Genomic DNA, 18,111 nt, shown 5'->3' with positions numbered 1-18,111 from the left:
GATCACATATTACACGACACCAAGCACTCTATCTATTCTACATTATTTTCGTTTGTTTCAACTGTTTTCCTTTTTGATTAGATTGTCTTCGACTGTTTGATTAAATTTAGAGACATAAACACAAAATTTAAACGATAAATAATATTTACGAATTAAAGTACATAAATCTCACATGCTCTATCTGAAAATATGAGGAAATCATATAATGAAATTACACACTTTAAAGCTATTTACAACATTACCCTTTTTAGAATATTTAACGATTCCAAGAGAAATTTACGGACGGAAAGGACAAGTACCCACCTTAAAGTGAAAAATAAATAAAAAATAAAAAATCAATTGCAAGTCATTCTTAGGGTCTTTGATTTATAAATTATTGTTTTAAATACCATATCGTATCGGTTGGTATATTCTATACTGGTCACTGGTCTAATATAAGTATTATATATATTTCGTACCGTTCTAAATACCGACTGGTACCTGTCGATATTTCGACTTATACCAACTTATATTTCGGTCTGTATCGGTCGGTATTTCGGTTTTAACTTTTTTTTTCATTTATTCAAACCGTAAGTTCATTTTTTATCCACAATTAAGACTAAATTATTTATAATTTATATATAATTTATTTATATATAGACTATTAATTTAGAATATAATTTATATATATATTTACATATATAATTTATTTATATATCGACTATTTTGAAACAGTATTGATACTAAAATATTGCGGTACCATCATGTGTGATCTTATTATGGTCTTAATTGGTAACTCCATATACAGTTTAACAGTTTGGCAATCTATAAATTATAGCTTTAGGCAGTTCCCTTTTTAGCTGAGCCAAGGAATATGGAAATGCACTAATTAATTCATTTCCATATTCCTTGTCATTTTCATTTTATGTCTTTGAATGTAATCTTATATTTGAATTTCAAATATTTTATCTTATCTCATTTTAATTCATAATATTTAATTTTTATTTTAATCATTATCTAATTATTACAAAATTTCTAAATTTTTAAACAAAATCTAAAAAACAATTCAACTTTTTAAAATTTTATAACAAAAATTATATTCTAACAATATTTTAATTTTATAATATTTTTATTCAACATTTTCTCTCTCATTTTATAAAACTCAATAAAACATATTAACTCAAATTATTTCACTACTGTTAACAATTAATTTCACTAATATTTATAAATTTTTTATCTTATCTCAACTCAACATTCAAATGAGACATTAATCTCATATTATTTTTTTGATTTATTTCAAAGAAAATGCTGGGGACCGATGAATTGGACCCCCAAATTGACCGATACTTAGTTCTTGTTTTTTTCTTCTTTTAAACCTTAATGGTTAAGAAAGTATTTATTAATAAATTTATATTTTTTAAAAAATAATATTTAAAGATGTTTAAAAACAAATACTTACCCCTATCGGTCCAGCTATCAGTATCGGTAGTAGGACCCTTATTTCAAAGGTAAGTTACTTACAAGTCATTGGAGTTAGAAATATTTACAAACTAGTACTTTTGGTCTAAAAGTTTTAAAACATGCCATTGTATAAAGGGGTGATTAGAAATAATTTGCATCTCATCTCATTTTATTTTTAAATATTATTTAAATATAAATAATTTCAAATTAATCATTACAATTTTTTCAAATTAACTATTATAACTTCTCTAAGTTTTTAAATAAAAAATAAAATACAATTTAATTTTTTTCAAACTTTTTTTTAAAACTATATTAAAAAATTATATTCTAACAATATTTTAATTTTATAGTATTTTTTTTCTTAAAATCTTTCTCTTTCATTTTACAAAATTTAAAAAATATTTAACTCAAACTATCTTACTATTATTCACAAATTATTTTACTACTATTCACAAAATTTTTATCATTCCCAAGCATCCATAGGGTGGCATTTCAAACTGATTTCTCCTTCAAAACTCCGTTAGTCTAGTAAATGAAAAATGCTAGCATAACGTACAACTACCACGCTATCAAAAAAAAAAAAAATGATAATTAATAATATTAATATATCAATAAAATAGAAAAGAAGTTTGGAAATGAAATAAAGGTACAAACACTTTAGAAATTAACTAAACTAAGTATAAAAACACATAGAGAATTAAACATTAAAATTTGAAGAAAACTAATATTCAAAAAGTTAACTTCAAAATACTAAATACTAAACACTTAAAATTATAAATTAAAAATATAAAATATATTAAAAAATATATTAAAACTTCAAAATAATGTGTATATCTATTTTATTATAAAAGTGGCTATCGGCTATAAATAGTAACTTTTATTCATTCGTGTATTTCATCTATTTTTTGTTTTATATTGTTTATTCCCTTGTGTGCATTTGCGTACTTCATCCGTTTTTTCATTTTAGATGGTTTAGAGTATTCTCAATGGTTTATGTATAATAAAAAAATATAAATTATTTGAATAATAGTTCATAAAATTAGTTCCTTCCGATTATGTAAAAGAACATATAAAATACAAATCGCTACAGTAACCCGCTACTATATCAGGTACTGCTCATCATTCAAACAATTTTTTAATTATTTCTATTTCAATTCCTCCCTCATTTCCTTTTACTTTTACATTTCAATACAATTTCTTTTTATTAATCATAATTTAAAACATCTCTATTTTATTTTTTTCTGAAAAATATCTTGGAAATATTATTTATCCAATTTTTTCATATTTTGATTTTATTTTTAATTTTTATTTGCTTTATATATTTTTTATTTTGTGTGTATAGAACTTTTTTTTTTTTTTTTTTTACATGAAACCATAATTGGCACTAATCATAAACATGGCCTTCAGCCACTATAATAGTTTTGATACAATCGGCTACATAATCAATATCAATTAGTTCATGCTCCATAATGAGAGCATGTTGTGCCACTTGATGAGCAACACCATTGAATTCCCTCTTTACATGTTGAATTCTCCAAATATTATAAGCCAGCAATTACTACATATCAAAGACAAAACAGTGAATCTTCCCAACATTATACTCCCTTAGGCAACTCATTGCATTCACCACTTGACTTGAATCCCCTTCAAATAGCACATAATCCAATCCAAGTTTTTTTTACAAAAAATAGCAGCAGTAAGTAGGCCCTTAGCTTCTGCAATTGTTGGATCAACACAGTAGAGCATAGGCTACATCAAACTAGCAAGGACAAAACCCATATCATCTCTAACAATTACTCCAATACCAATCTTATCACGTTCATTTCTAATTACTACATCCCTATTAACTTTGATCCAATTGGATGGAGGAGCTTCCCAATGAAGTGTAGTAGGTTGATTATGAATTCTGGTCACTGGCTATTGCTACAGTGTAGTTTGAAAATCTTCAAAAGCTTTAACAGCTTGCCCATGAATCATAGCTAGTGCTTGAAAAGAGCCATCATGTATGAGGATATTCCTTTTAAACAATATAAATCTGGCTAAAATAGCAAAAAACACCAAATCTTGGCTTGACAGCCTATCTGAAAGCTACTCAAATATACTAAAAAAATCAATTGCAGTAATAGAAGCATTTTGGATTGCTCTTGAGCCTAGCAACCACACATCCCTTGTTGATGGACATGTCAATAAGATGTGACCTGGTGTCTCATCTTCAAACAAACAGATAGGGCATACAGATTCATAGATGGCATGTCTTTTGTGTAAGTTCACTCTGGTAGGCAAGGCATCAGTGCATGCACGCCACAAGAACATCTTGACAGCATTTGATGTTTGCAGTGACCACAACCTCTTCCAAAGGTTCTCATATGCCCCTTGATTAGAAGATTCTCCAACTGACCATGTTAAAAGTTGCCTATGCAAATGGTAAGCACTCTTAACAGAAAATAGGCCAGTTGTAGTTTCCCTTCATATCAGTTTGTCTACTGCAGGCATTATACCTATAGGTATCTTTAGTATATCCCTAACGTCTTCCTCATTAAAAGCACCATGAATTAATTCCAAATTCCACTACCCTTGTAACAACCCACTCCTTTCTCTTTCTGATGGTCACGAGTCTCGTTCTACATGTTGAACTTCGATGGCATGTTTTTAAAGATACTAAGTATTTTCTAAAGCAAGCTTAGTGTTATAAAGCCCTCGAATATTTTAAATGTCTTGAAAATATTTATACGGAATATTTCTAGTGTTATTGGACCAAGCTTGATTTTAAGTAAGATAATTATGATATTTTTGAAGAGCTCCAAAAATATTATAATTGTAGAAAATCATTTTAATTAAATGATTTTAGTCATGTAAAAATATTATGAGATTTAAATTATATTGAAAACTCTAATTAATTAAATTGTTATTAAAAGTCATTAGCAAAACTTCATCATTTAAGTAATGATGAAAGATTATATTTTATAAGGTAAATTTTAGTTAAATAATATTTTATCTTAATTCTTCTTAGTATTTTCAGTTAAATCAACATTTATGAATTTTCAAATTAGTATTTAAAGCACACTGTTAGATCGTTTTAAAGACATCAAGATGAAGGGCCTATATTAAATACCCAAACCCCTAATTTTTTCCCCTCACTTTCCCTTTTTCCCTCTCTTTTCTCCCTCCTTCAGCTCACGCATGACAATTGACAAGCCTTAACAACTTGAGATGTCATGAAAAAGGGGCACGGTGATCGTTAGACCACACCCCTCCCTAAAGTGTCTATCACTAGCCTCAGTGACTTATAAAATAGAAAACTAAGAGCGAGCAATTCAAATAAAACAAATGGCCAAGGGCCAAGGGTGCACAACAGGAAAATCAATGGATACTCATCATCAAGGCTTGATACACCAAAGTCTATTATTAGTTCAAAGTGACAAAAAGTACAAAATACAATGAGTAAGCATAATACGAGAATAGTTGAGAAACAAAAGAAAGAAAGCCATCTGAAGGGAGCTGGGAGGTATTATTCCTAGCACTGGTGGTAGTGGAGGTATGCCTATGAAGGCGTTAAGCATCTCATCCCACCCAAAAGTGTCAACACAACGGTGGGGAGCAACTTCAGCAAAGAACAGGTCCCGATCTAGATTCTCGAGGTCTGTACCAAGGTTGGAAAGGAGGCGGGATCCAAGCCTGAGGATGCAAGCACCATAACCATAAGCGAAGGCACGATCCCTAGTAGCAAGGGCCGTGACTAGTTGGGCATGCAGGTGGGCAATCTCTACATGTGCAGCAGCTAGTTCGTTCCTCTTCTCAATTAACTGCCAGTCCTTGGCAATGAAAGCCACGTTTTGACTTCCTAAGCTCCTCGTCTAAATTCCTCCTGCTATCCTCGTATTGTTGGTGACTTTCTTAAAGTTCTGGCAAGGCCCCCTACACCTCAGAAAGGTCAAGGGTGGTGACGTGGGTCTTCTCCACGGTGGCCTCCAACTCTTGGGCTAGCCCCTTGTTGTGTTTTTGCGAGCAGGTTGGCTCCCAACTCCTTAGTACGGGCAAGAAGCTCAGAATTAAGGCGGGCGAGGTCCAATTCAAAACATCTTCGAGCATTAGAAAGTTAGGACTTTGTAGAGTCCCTTTCTGATTGAAGAAGCCTAAGGGCGAAGTCATCCTTAGTCTTCGCCTCCTGAGCAGGGCATACGGCGTGGCGGAGCTTGAAGAATATACCCTCGAGAATATTCGTATCACTGTGCAAGGAGTGGGAATAGCCTTCCAACTACTCCAGCAATATCTCCAACTCCTTTTTCTCTGCCAGAATCTCTAGTTTCGATCAGTTTACCTGCCATTTTTCAAAAGTGAGCGTGGCAACATACCATAACTTTTGTCGCTCTTTGACCTCCTCCTCAAGGTTGGCTCAATCCACCAAGTTCCATGCCGTCAAACCATTATCTGAGACAATGCTTTGTAAAATTTCATGTTGGCAGATGATGTTCTTTCATAAGTACTCTGTCACAGTTTTGCTTGTGATGCTCACCAAGGGTTCTACTTCCCCCCACTTTGTAAAGTAGTTAACTGCCACAACTATAAACTTCACCCTGCCCTTTCTAGGGAGGAGGGGGGCTACTAGGTCAACCCCCCATTGAGCAAACAGCCAGGAGGCAGTCATGGAGGTCAGCTCCTCTAGGGGGCGTGTGACACTGGCGTATATGTCTGGCACTTAATACACATTTTTGCAAAGTTAGTGTACCTAAGTGCATTGAGCCAATAATATCCTACTTTCTCCACCTTTCTAGCTAACACCTTTTCCCGGAATGGTTTCAGTGTATCCCTTCATGTATTTCAGTCGAAACAAACTGTGCTTCTTGTAATGTGATGCATCGAAGTAGGGGGTGATGAAGCTCCTCTCTTAGAGGTCCTTGTTTACCTTTACAAATCTTGCCGCATTCCTTCTTGTCCTCATGGCCTCATTTTTCCCTTCTAGGAGTTTACCTGTGTCTAGGTACCTATTGACATCGCTGGCCCACTCTGGATTGTTGCCACCCATGACAAAGTCCTCCGATCTTGTTGTTGCAACTTCAAATATTCTCTTCTCAACTTCCCAGGAGAGAAGGGCATCCTCCTTCCCAAGGCCATGTGCAATAGTTTATCTGCCACTACGTTGTCTTCCTCGGGCACACGAGAAATGTTAAAATATGATAATCGGTCTCGTGCTTTCTAGACTCAAGTTAGGTACTTTTTCAATTTTCCCCCTTTGTGACATACGTTCCCAAAACTTGGTTGACTACCACTTGTGAGTCTGACTTCACTTCTACCTAGGTTTACCCTAGTGTTTTGGCCACTGAGAGACCTGCCACAAGTGCCTCGTACTCTACTTCATTGCTGGTAGTTTTGAATGTGAGCATTGCTATGTATCAATATTCTTACACTCCATTGTTAATTATGTGGATTCCTACCCCCTTCTTACTTGATATAAGAGTTGTCCACAAAGAGAGCCCATGGTTTTCTTGCTAGGGTGGTGACCACTTCCAGTGTGAACCTTGAGAATTCAACGACGAACTTTGCCATCGCTCGCCCCTTCACGACCTTCCTTGGTAAATACGCTATGTTGAACTCGCTTAGCTCAACTAACCATTCTAATATAACCTCCCTAAGCTATCTGGCCTTTGTAACACTTTTGCTAGTGGGCATTCCATGAGCACTTTGATAATATGGACTTGAAAGTATAGGTGCAGTCTCCTAGCCACTGTCACCAAGGCAAAAGCTAGCATCTCAACTCATGGGTATCTTACTTTTGCTCTTCTCAAAGCTATGCTTACATAGTACACAGGAAATTGAGCAATCACTTTTTCTTTGACCAAGACGGCTAAAACGACATGGGGGGATACCCCCAAGTATGCATAGAGTATACCTCCCTCTAAGGGTTGCTTTAGAAGTGGCGGGTTGGCCAAATGCTACTTTAGTTTCTGGAAAACTTCGTCACACTCCTCATTCCAAAGGTGTACTTTGCGTAACATCCTAAAAAAGGGAAGGCACTTGTTCGTGGACTTGGAGAAGAACCTGTTCAGGGCTACTACCCTTCTCGCCAGACATTGAGTGTTGTTTAGGCTCTTTGGCAGTTTGACATTCAAAATTGCATCGATTATTTCTGGGGAGGCTTCAATTCTTTTTTCAAACACAATGAAACCCAAGAATTTACCTAACCTAATTCCAAACGCGCATTTTGTTGGATTCAGTTTCATTTTGTACTGTCACAATATTGTGAATGCCTCCCTTAAGTCGGTCAGATGTTGGGCGGTTTCCTTACTTTTAACTAACAAATCATCCACATAAACTTCCATGAACCATCCTATCTGACATTTGAACTTTTGATTGACCAGCCTTTGGTAGGTTGCTCCTGCATTCTTCAGGTCAAACGACATAACTTGATAACAATACAGCCAACGATCTATGATAAACGACGTCTTTTGTTCGTCTATTGATGTATTCAGATTTGCTTATAACCTGAGTAGGTATCCATGAAACTTAATATCTTGTGCCCCACTGTGGCATCCACGATGATTAATTCATGGTAGGGCAGGCTTTGTTTAGGTTGATGAAGTCCATACACATTATTTACTTCCCATTTGCTTTCTTTAAGAGGACAATGTTACGTAGCCACTCAAGGTCTCCTTTTTTACTTCCCATTTGTCATTACTTTTCGGTACTTCCAACAGGGTCTCCTTTTTTATGGGGCATCCTTGATGAAACTGGCAACAAGCAAGCATTTTACTTCCTCGACGATGGTTTTATACTTTTCGGTACTAAATGATCTCCTTTTTTGGTGCACCTTCTTGTGCATGGGGTCTACACAAAGATGGTGTTCGATAATACTGTTGTTGATCCCAGGCATATCTTCATGACTCCAGGCGAATACGTCCTGGTGCTCTACTAGCAACCATTTTAGGGCTTCTCAGTCTTCTGGGGAAATTTGGGTTCCATTCCATATTGTGGCATTGGGGTAGCCTGGGTACAATGTCACAATCTCCAAAGGTTCAGCTTCTGCTTGCTATAGGTTCTACTCGTCTCTAACCTCCATGCCTCTTTCAAGAGAAACTGTTGGGTGTGGTGGTAAGTATTCTGGCCACCCTCTTGAGCATCTTGTTTGTTGTTGCTTGTGATAGTACACACCTCTTCCCTATTGCTTCTCAGCTCCTGCACTTAACATTCTCATATTACGGCTTGCTCACCATGTGCTTCTCTTACTTTGCCTTCAGTTGGGAATTTCATTTTGACATGGTACGTAGATGTGATTGCCCTGAGACTATTTAGTGTTGATCGCTCTAATATAGTGTTGTATGAGGAGGGAGCTTTTATGACTAGGAAGTCGATCATGGTGCTGGCAGTATGTGTTCCCTTTCCTGCTATGATTGGCAGAGTGATTGTGCCCACTGGTTAGATCAAATCTTCAAAGAAACCCTTCAATGGCATCGGAGAGAGTCTCAACTTAGTTGCATCTATGTCCATCTTCACAAAGGCCTCCCAAAACAATATGTCTGCTAAGCTACCATTGTCGATAAGGATACACCTGGTACTGTAATTGGAAACTAAGAGGGTCATTACTAATGCATCATCATGCAGACACAATACCCCTTCATGATCTTCTTCTCTGAAAGAAATAGCTACGGAGGTATTAAGCTTTTGGTCCATGAGTGACTTGTCCACCACATAAACTTCTTCACATCTAGTTCTTCGGGCGTGCGACCTTTGGCCAGATAAGGGCACACCGCCCAAGCAAATTCACCTGCAAACTCCTAGGGGCACCATGTCTCTGTCATTGCCATGAGTATCCTCTCTTGGTGGTCGCCGCCTATCTAGGTTGTCACTTCTATGTGGGATGTGTCCTTATTCATACCGTTGCTTGGGATTCAAGCGTTCAACGACCATTCACTCTAACTCTCCAATGCCTGCCAATTCAGTGACCCTTTTCTTAATGGTCGTGCAGTCTTCTATCCAATGTAAATTTGTTTGGTGATACTTGTAGCAGTGGTTGCCAATCCTAGGTTGGCAATTTTCTCTTTTTGGCTAATTTCTTTTCTTGTACATCAAATTATTGTGAATAAGTCTAGTGTTATGCTCTTGTCGCCTTTTGCGGCTCCAATCTTGATGATTTAATGTAGGCTTCTTGTCCTCTGAATTGGCTTTGTATTGTCTTGGGTTCCCCTTTCTTTAGATCCATAAGGGCCTACAGCATATCTTCAGCATTGACAATGTCGTCTGCCCTATCCATAAACTCTCTCAGAGTAATGGGGTTCTTCTTAGCTAATTCGGCCATGAAAGGACTACGTGGCCAAATTCTGCCCAACAAGGTAACCAAAATAATCTTCTCATCTTGATCATTTATCATCAACCTCTCTTTATTAAGGCAGGTGAGGCATGTCTCTAGGCTCTCATCTTCCCTTTGTTTAATTGTTAAGGGGTACATCACTAGTCGTCGACGTCTCCTACTAGGCATAAATTGCGTCAAAAACTATCTAGATAGCTCTTCAAAGCTTTTTATCGATCTAAGTCGGAGTGTGCCAAACCATCCTCTCGCCATTCCCCTTAAGGTCAGGGAAAAATCTGAGCAAGTGATTTCTCCTGGGAATTCATGGAGTGTGATATGCGCATTGAAGTTCTCCAAATGATCCATTAGGTCCTTTGACCTATCGTAAATCTCTATTTGTGGCATTTTGAATTTGGGCGGAAGTGGCACGACCATGATTTTCGTGTTGTAGGGTAAATTCATTTGACTCAATAATTGTAAAATTGAGGAAGATCTCCCATCTTTTTTGCCATCACTTCGTACTTCTCGGTGAGACTATGCAGCTCATCATGACTTTTTTTCTTTTCTATATCTACCACGTTCAATCATCCGTTGCTATGCGCCTCCTTCCCCCTGGCTCACTACGTTTGGATATTGAGCTAAATTGAAATGAACTGAATTCTTTATAAATAATAGTAATTTAAGAGGGTGGAGTAAATTTTATAGGACTTACCTAAGATGAATTTAGATGTTTTTAAATATGAAGATGAGTTTAGATATATTTATGAAAATTTGAAAAATGTTATAGATATCATAAAGAGATATTGAGTTGAAAAATGTTATCGGTTCTAAGTGTAAAGAGATTTTGAGTTAAAATAAGTTGACTAATTTGAGAGGTTGGTATTTGGGTGGTAGATTCAGTTTAAAATTGAACTGAGATAATCTTAGTTGAATCTAACAACTAAACTGGACTTAAGATATTCAAGTACCGCTAGCCATTTTCTGAAAATTAACAATGAACGGAAAATTAAAAAGACATGGATATTTTTATAAAAAATTAATTTTTTTATGTGAATATCCTAATTTAAAAAAAAAAAAAATTAAAAGCACCAGTTTTACGTACCTTTATACTATATATACATTACTCTTACCAAAAAGCTTGCATGTAGCGAAAGTTTTGTTCCAACAGTTTAGACAATGATCAGGAGCGTTGATCACTAATTTATAATTGAAAGATTTTGCTCGTCATTTTATATTATACATCACATATAATTTTTTTAATTTTAATTTAATTTTTCTCTTTTCAAACATATGTTTAGTAAGTATGAATGATGAGTAAAAAAATTTAAAATTTAATAAATAAAAATAAAAAAGTTAAAAAACATAAAATATAAGTATAATGTAAAAATATTGATGAACAAAAAAATTATTTACAATTAAAAGTTGGTATAATCCATGGGACTTCACTCGCAAAAAATCCATTATGTACAGTTCATTAGACATGGTAGATTATTCGTGGATCAAGCGTAGCAATATTAATATGATAAACCCTAAGCTCAATAAATTTATTTATTTTAATGTCATGGAAGACCCCACAAGCTGGATACATCTAATTGGAAAAAAATAATAATTTCAAAATACTGAATTTTCAGAGAAATTAATTCTAGCCATCCTTACAAAAAAACCTCTTATTCGCTATTACTAATTTCATGCCGAAGTGAATTTATTTTTGTTATAAAAAGTTATTTTTATCTCAAATAATTCGTTATAAATATTTTTTTTTTTTTTTTGTAGTGTATGAATCACTTAGAAAGGAAAAATTTATAGGAAAATGAATTTATGAAAAGGTAATTATTGTAAGTATTCGATCTATTCCAGTTTATTAAAAAAAAAAAAAATTACAGACTTGGGCGGTCAAGTTCTTGGAATGTGATTTTTCTGTATTAAATAAAGATGCTTTTTTATTTTCAATTTTTACGAAAAGAGAATTGCAATAAATACAAAAAGATTATACACAAGTAAATTTATAAACTGAAGTGATTTTACATGATGCATTAGATTTATTTTACCTTAAAAATAATTTTACAATTTAACGTATTACATCAAGCTACGTCAGTTTGTATATTTATTTTTATATAATTTTTTTATGGTTAAAGTATTTCTTTTAGAAAAAAATAGTTGTGTGATTATTCTTATTTATGTAGCAAGGCCCCTAGATGAAATCAAATACCCAATCACTTGAAGAACTCTGGGCATCCTTAACAATTAACGGTCTATATGGATAATCTTTGCATATCTCTATATAAAAACATATATATATATATATATATATTATACATTAGGCTTTTATATTGAAGAGCAAAAATATTCTTCCCAAGGTTACATTTGGCTACAAGAACATTAGGCAGCAACTATGCAGAAGACTGTAAGAATTTTGTCAATTATAGTGAAATAATTTATCAATAGTAATGAAATAGTTTATGATAATAAGAAAATTGTTTGAGTTAAAATAATTTATTAGATTTTGGAAAATAAGAGAAAAAATTAAAGAAAAATATTGTAAAGTTCAAAAAAAAAAATTCACATTACTTTTGTTTTGAAAATTTGAAAAGTTATATTGTTTTTTGAATTTTTTTAAAATTTTTTAAAATATATATATATATATATATAAAATTTTTTGTTTGAATAATAATTAGATAAAAATTTAAAATTTAAAAATATCATGTATTGATTTATTTTTTTAAAAGAAAATCATAAAAAACAAATTGATACGACAAGGAATCTCGTCAACCTTACCTAAGAGCATTGGCATTTAACTAAGTTTCTGGCTTTTTATCTCTTAGATTTGTTGCATTAATGGAGTAGTCATAATGTTCTAGCTTAACATTTGAGCTTCAGCAGATGTAAACTTATCTCCATCTTTAAAGTAATATTATTCATAGCCAAAAGAATATTTTATTCTAACAATTTAGGTTGAGAAAAATAATAGTTGGAAGATAATAATTTAAGTGAAAATTAAATTATTAATTAACATATCCTAAGTATAGTTACAAAATAAGAAAAAAATTAAAAAAAAATTATTATTTAAAAATATTATATTATTATTTTGACTAATCCAATATAGAATTATGATTTGAATCGTTTTGGATTTATGGAAACAAAAATTTTATGCGTAGTTACTTTTGTGTATTCTTTACGTACTTTACTAATATAATTATATGTATTATTTTTTAATATAAGATAACTATCAATATCAATGGAGTATATAAAAAATATGCAAAAGTAAATTGAACTAATATTTTTCTTATATATACTTTTATCTAAATTCTAAAGATAATTTTGAAAGAATGAACGGTAAGCTATTGAGTTCTTAAAATCTTGCTTCTGGGATACGACTAAAACAAGACGTGCCATTGAATCCTTTTCAACCTGTTCTGCACACCACTTGCAGTTAATTCTTATCCGATTTGTGTACTTTTTTTTGTAGCCACTTAGTTAAATTTGAAAAAGGATATATATCTATGTGTGTGTGTGTGTGTGTTTTTTTTTTTTTAAAAAAACAAACAGACTTTCATCCATAATAAATCAACTCATACATGAGAATTCTTTTCTTACAATAGCCTGCACTTCTACTGGTCCTTCCCACATCCAAATTCCATCCTCCATATACACAGCCTTCTTTGCTAGTGTGTGAGCAGTATGATTACCTTCCCTATAAATGAAATGAACTGCCCAACCTTTCTGCCTAAATAAAAGGAACCTCATAGCTTCCATTATCATGCCAAAGCTGATACAATCATGTGAATTACCATTAACAACTTGAGTGACACCCATTGCATTTCTCTCAAAGATAACTTCTTTTATGTCTAAATCTTGATAAAGTGCCATAACCCTTCGTAGTGCAAAGCATTCAGCCATACTAGAGGAACCATTAAAGAACCCACTAAAACATGCAAAGAACATAACCTTGCCCCTGTTATTTCTTGCAATTAAGCCAATTCCCAACTTAGAATGCACCTGATCTATTGTAGCATCGAAATTCAGCTTTAGGATTGCAGTAAGTGGTATTACCCACTTGACATTGTCTCTAGTCTGTAGCTACTGAACGTCCTCATCCTTATCCAAGATTTGTGCTTCCCAAAAATGTTTTAACTCAGATAAGGCCCTTGTAATCAAAGGAGCAAGAGCTTCAAAATTATTGTCAAAGACAAATCGATTCCTTCTCATCCATAATCTCCTACAAATAACTGCCATCTCCTCCAACTGTTCCTTCTTAAACTGTTGTTGCAATTTCTCCCATAAACAAGAAAAGTCAACAACGACATAGCTCCACTTCTAAAGCAAGTTGGTCCTCTCAGCCCAAATATCATTAGTTGCAGGACATGTCCATAACACATGTTGTATAATTTCTATTTCCCTACTATATATAGGATAGAGTTCATCTTTCACAACACTTCTCTTAAAAAGGTTATGCTTTGTAGGAAAAAGGTTCTTCATAGCCCTCCACAAGAACTACTTTGTTGAACCTGTCACATTAGGAGTCCACAATTTTTTCCAAACATCTACGGGTGTAAATTTTAACTGGAAAACCGGCCCGGACCGGACCGGACCGGACCGGTTGTGCCGGTTTTGAACCGGTCCGGTCCGGAACCGGTTTCATAAAATGAAAAACCGGCCGGAACCGGTCCGGTTTCGGTTCCGGCCATTTTTAGACCGGACCGAACCGGTACTATTTAATATGTGTATATTTTTTTATTTATTTAATGTTATATGTTATATATTATATATTATATATAATTTTTTATATATAATATATAATAATATAAATTATAATTATATATAAGATAGTGTTATTTTAATTTATAAAATAAAAATTTAATCTCAAACATGAAAATTTAATTGATCATATGCTTTAAATATATAATATTATAAATATATATTATTTATTAATAACATTTTATCATAGATTCATAAGAAGTAAGAACCTAAAAAGAAAGAAAACCACTCAAATATTATTACTAAATTTTAATGGCCTAATACACTTAAAACTCTTTATATTTTTTTTTATAAGTACATAAGACATTAGTAGATAAATATAAATTATATATATTAGTATATAATTTATATAAAGTCATACCAAAGCTATACTAATAGCATAAATTTTTTACATAGCACTTTTTTTTTTACATAGCAGTCTTTTTATATATTAGTTTTTTTTTTAAGCAGAATTTTTTGACATAGCAGTTTTTTTTTTTTTTTTTTTATAAACAGTTTTTTTTTTATAATAAATATATATTTTATTAAAACCGAAAAACCAGACCGAACCGGACCGGAAACTGGTAAAACCGGAATATCGGTTTAGGAGGGTAATCGGTGCGTAATCGGTTTTGAAAAATGTAAAACCGGTGCCTACCGGTTCGGTCCTAGATTTTGTCTAAAACCGGACCGAACCAGACCGGTTACACCCCTACAAACATCACACTTATCATGAGATGTTGAAGGAGCGCCCAGCCTTTCTTTTATCATAGTCATACCTAAGTGATAAGCACTTTTGACCGAAAATCTACCATCCCTAGTGTATCCCCATATGAGTTTATCTTCCATCCTCCTATTGCTCAGAGGAATACTGCAGATATTAATAGCTTCAACCCTACTGAATACCTCAAAAACCAATTCATGATCCCGACAATGCAGCTCCTCCATTATGCACTAATGAGTGTGCGAAAGTGCACTCTATATACCCTATTATTGGAATAAAATTCTAAAATGTGAATAGAAATCATAGGAATTAATGTGTATTCTTAAATTGAATTTCTATTTACGTTGGGATACTCCTAAGCAGTTTTTTTATGTCTAATTTCAGAGTTTATATAAGAGCAAGTCAAGTCCAGTCAAATTCAAAGGAGGAAATTCATGGGGTTTGAGAGCAATCTGGAAGAAAAGAAAAAGAAAAAAATCACAAAATGAAACCACAAGAAGTCCAAGTCTGAAATTCGCTAGGAGACAGTCTGGACATACTTTAATCTTTTGACTGTATCTTTTTACTCATATATCGGATTGATACGATTCTTGATGCATTGGAAAGCTATCTTAAATGGCTATAACTTTGTCTCTAATAAGGATTTCCAAATTCGAACTCTTGAAGGCTGTACGTGGCTGCCAAGATAAGTCCTAAAATTTAAGCGATTTTTTTATGCGGAAATCAAGAGAATATTAAGGTTTATTTCTTACCCTATATAAGCATATCATTAGCACGAAATGGAGAGGAGGAGGAGGCACAAGAGGCAGATCTGAAGAGATGAGAAAATTACTTCCATAGCCACCGTTCGCTTCAGTTTTCTCTGGAGATTTTTGTTGTCCATTATATTTATGGATAACTAAATTCTCAAGTAGGGTTAGGGATGAACTTGCACATTAGATGGTATTTCTAATTTATTGTTAATTCATGTATTTGATTTTTAATTGTTAAAACTCTTTTGTTTTATCATTCTCAATTCATCGTTGATGTTTTTTTCTCCGAATAATCATAGAATTTATTGTGTTTATGGATTCAGTCATACTTTTTCTATTGAATGGATTAGTTCTTTGATTATGTTTGGATCAATTATTTATCTATATTGATTTAGTTTTTTGCTGCAATATCGCTTCCTGAGTATATTGTCGTCATTGGATTTTATCAATAAGGGTAGTAATTCACGTTTTTTAAAAGTGGTGAATGTTTTTTCAAATGGTTACATTTGATTTAAGTCTGGTTTATAAATCTATACCTTCCGATTGGGAATTGTGGGAATTGAGTTTCTAATTGAGTTATCCAATGAGTTAAGAATAATTAAAATACCAGATTTGTGCAAGGAATTCCCAACGCTTTACTGTTTGTCAAATTTGAGTACTTTTTCTGTTAATCACTTTACTTCACTTGAATTTACATTTAAAATTAATCTTTGTTCTCTATTACTTATTTAATATTTTTTTCTTTAGTTTCTTTGTTCCTCTTGCTATTCTTTTAATTTGTCTACCTGTGGAATCGACACCCCAAAGTTGTGCTACAACTACCGCGTTATTCTTTGGGCGTAATCAAATTTTGGCACCATTGCCGGGGAGACGGTAGAAGAATTGTGAGATAGTTTTTCTTTTCAACAGTTTGTAAAGGCGGTAAATTCGTTCCCTATTTTAGCTTGCTACATCTTTTTTTTTATTTTCTTTTTCTTTTTGTAGGTTTTTTTAGTGTTGGGTTTTTCTCTACCTTGCATGCACAGGTATAGAGACGCATTGGATCGGTTTGCTTGTAGACCTCTGTTAGAGTCAGAGTTTAATTTTTCTGATCATTTGTTTGATAATTCTTCTAATTCTGAGAAAATGAGTGAACACGAAGATCAACCCATTAGGACCCTTCAGGATTACCTCCACCCTACACGCACAGCCACACCATCATGCATCATGTTTCCAGCTAATATTCGCTAATTGGATTTTAAAACAGGGACGATACAATTACTCCCTACTTTTCATGGCTTGGAAAATGAAAATCCATATGTGCACATTAGGGAGTTTGAGGAAATAGTTACGACTTTTCATAGTCAAAATGCAACTGATGACATTGTGAGACTTAAGTTCTTTCCTTTCTCTTTGAAAAATAGAGCTAAGAGTTGGCTATACTCATTGAGACCACGATCTATTGGGTCATGGAATGAGATGACCCAGGTCTTCTTTAATAAATACTTTCCCCAACATAAGACCAATGCTTTAAAAAGGTAAATCTCCACCTTTGTACAAAAGGATAGTGAGACTTTGTATCAGTCTTGGGAGAGATTTAAGGAGTTATTAACTATGTGTCCTCACCATGGATATGAGAATTGGCGCTTAGTGAGTTATTTTTATGAGGGACTTACACCTAGAGAGCGTCAATTTGTGGAGATGATGTGTAATAGTGAATTCTTACAGAAAGATCCTGATGAGGCCATAAAATACCTCAATGAGCTTGCTGAAAAAGTTCACACTTGGACTGGACCTAGTGCTACTGAGAGCACAAATAGGTCACGACCTGCAGGAAACCTAAATGGTGGTGGAATTTACCATCTCAGGGAAGAAGATAACCTAAAAGCTAAGGTTGAGATGCTCACTAGGGAGCTAGAGGTGTTGAAGAATAAAGACTTAAAGCCAACACACGTGGCTAATCATGCAGAATCTTTTAGACCATGTTTTGTGTGTGGCAGGGTAGATAATCTTGCCCAAGAGTGTCTCACATTTGCTGAGATGAGAGGGATGTATGAGGAACAATGTAATGCTTTAGGTATGTACATGAAACCTGTTGTACCTTTCTCTGATACCTACAATCCTAGGTGGCGTAATCACCCCAATTTTAGCTGGAAGTCTGAAAACCAGCCGCCTGCACAACCCCCTAGATCATATCCTGT

At 33.7% G+C, this 18,111-nt stretch overlaps 1 non-coding gene across 1 annotated transcript; it reads right to left on the bottom strand.

Annotated features, from left to right (window-relative positions):
- Positions 1–17,436: 17,436 nt before the first annotated feature.
- On the bottom strand, positions 17,437–17,544 carry LOC122314542. Its single transcript, XR_006243763.1, has one exon. It is a non-coding gene; the product is annotated as a small nucleolar RNA R71 (small nucleolar RNA).
- Positions 17,545–18,111: the final 567 nt, after the last annotated feature.

This window comes from Carya illinoinensis, chromosome 6, assembly GCF_018687715.1.
Source record: "Carya illinoinensis cultivar Pawnee chromosome 6, C.illinoinensisPawnee_v1, whole genome shotgun sequence".
NCBI lineage: Eukaryota > Viridiplantae > Streptophyta > Magnoliopsida > Fagales > Juglandaceae > Carya > Carya illinoinensis.
The sequence above is the reverse complement of the archived record's forward strand: the minus strand, read 5'-3'. Positions and strand labels throughout refer to the sequence as shown.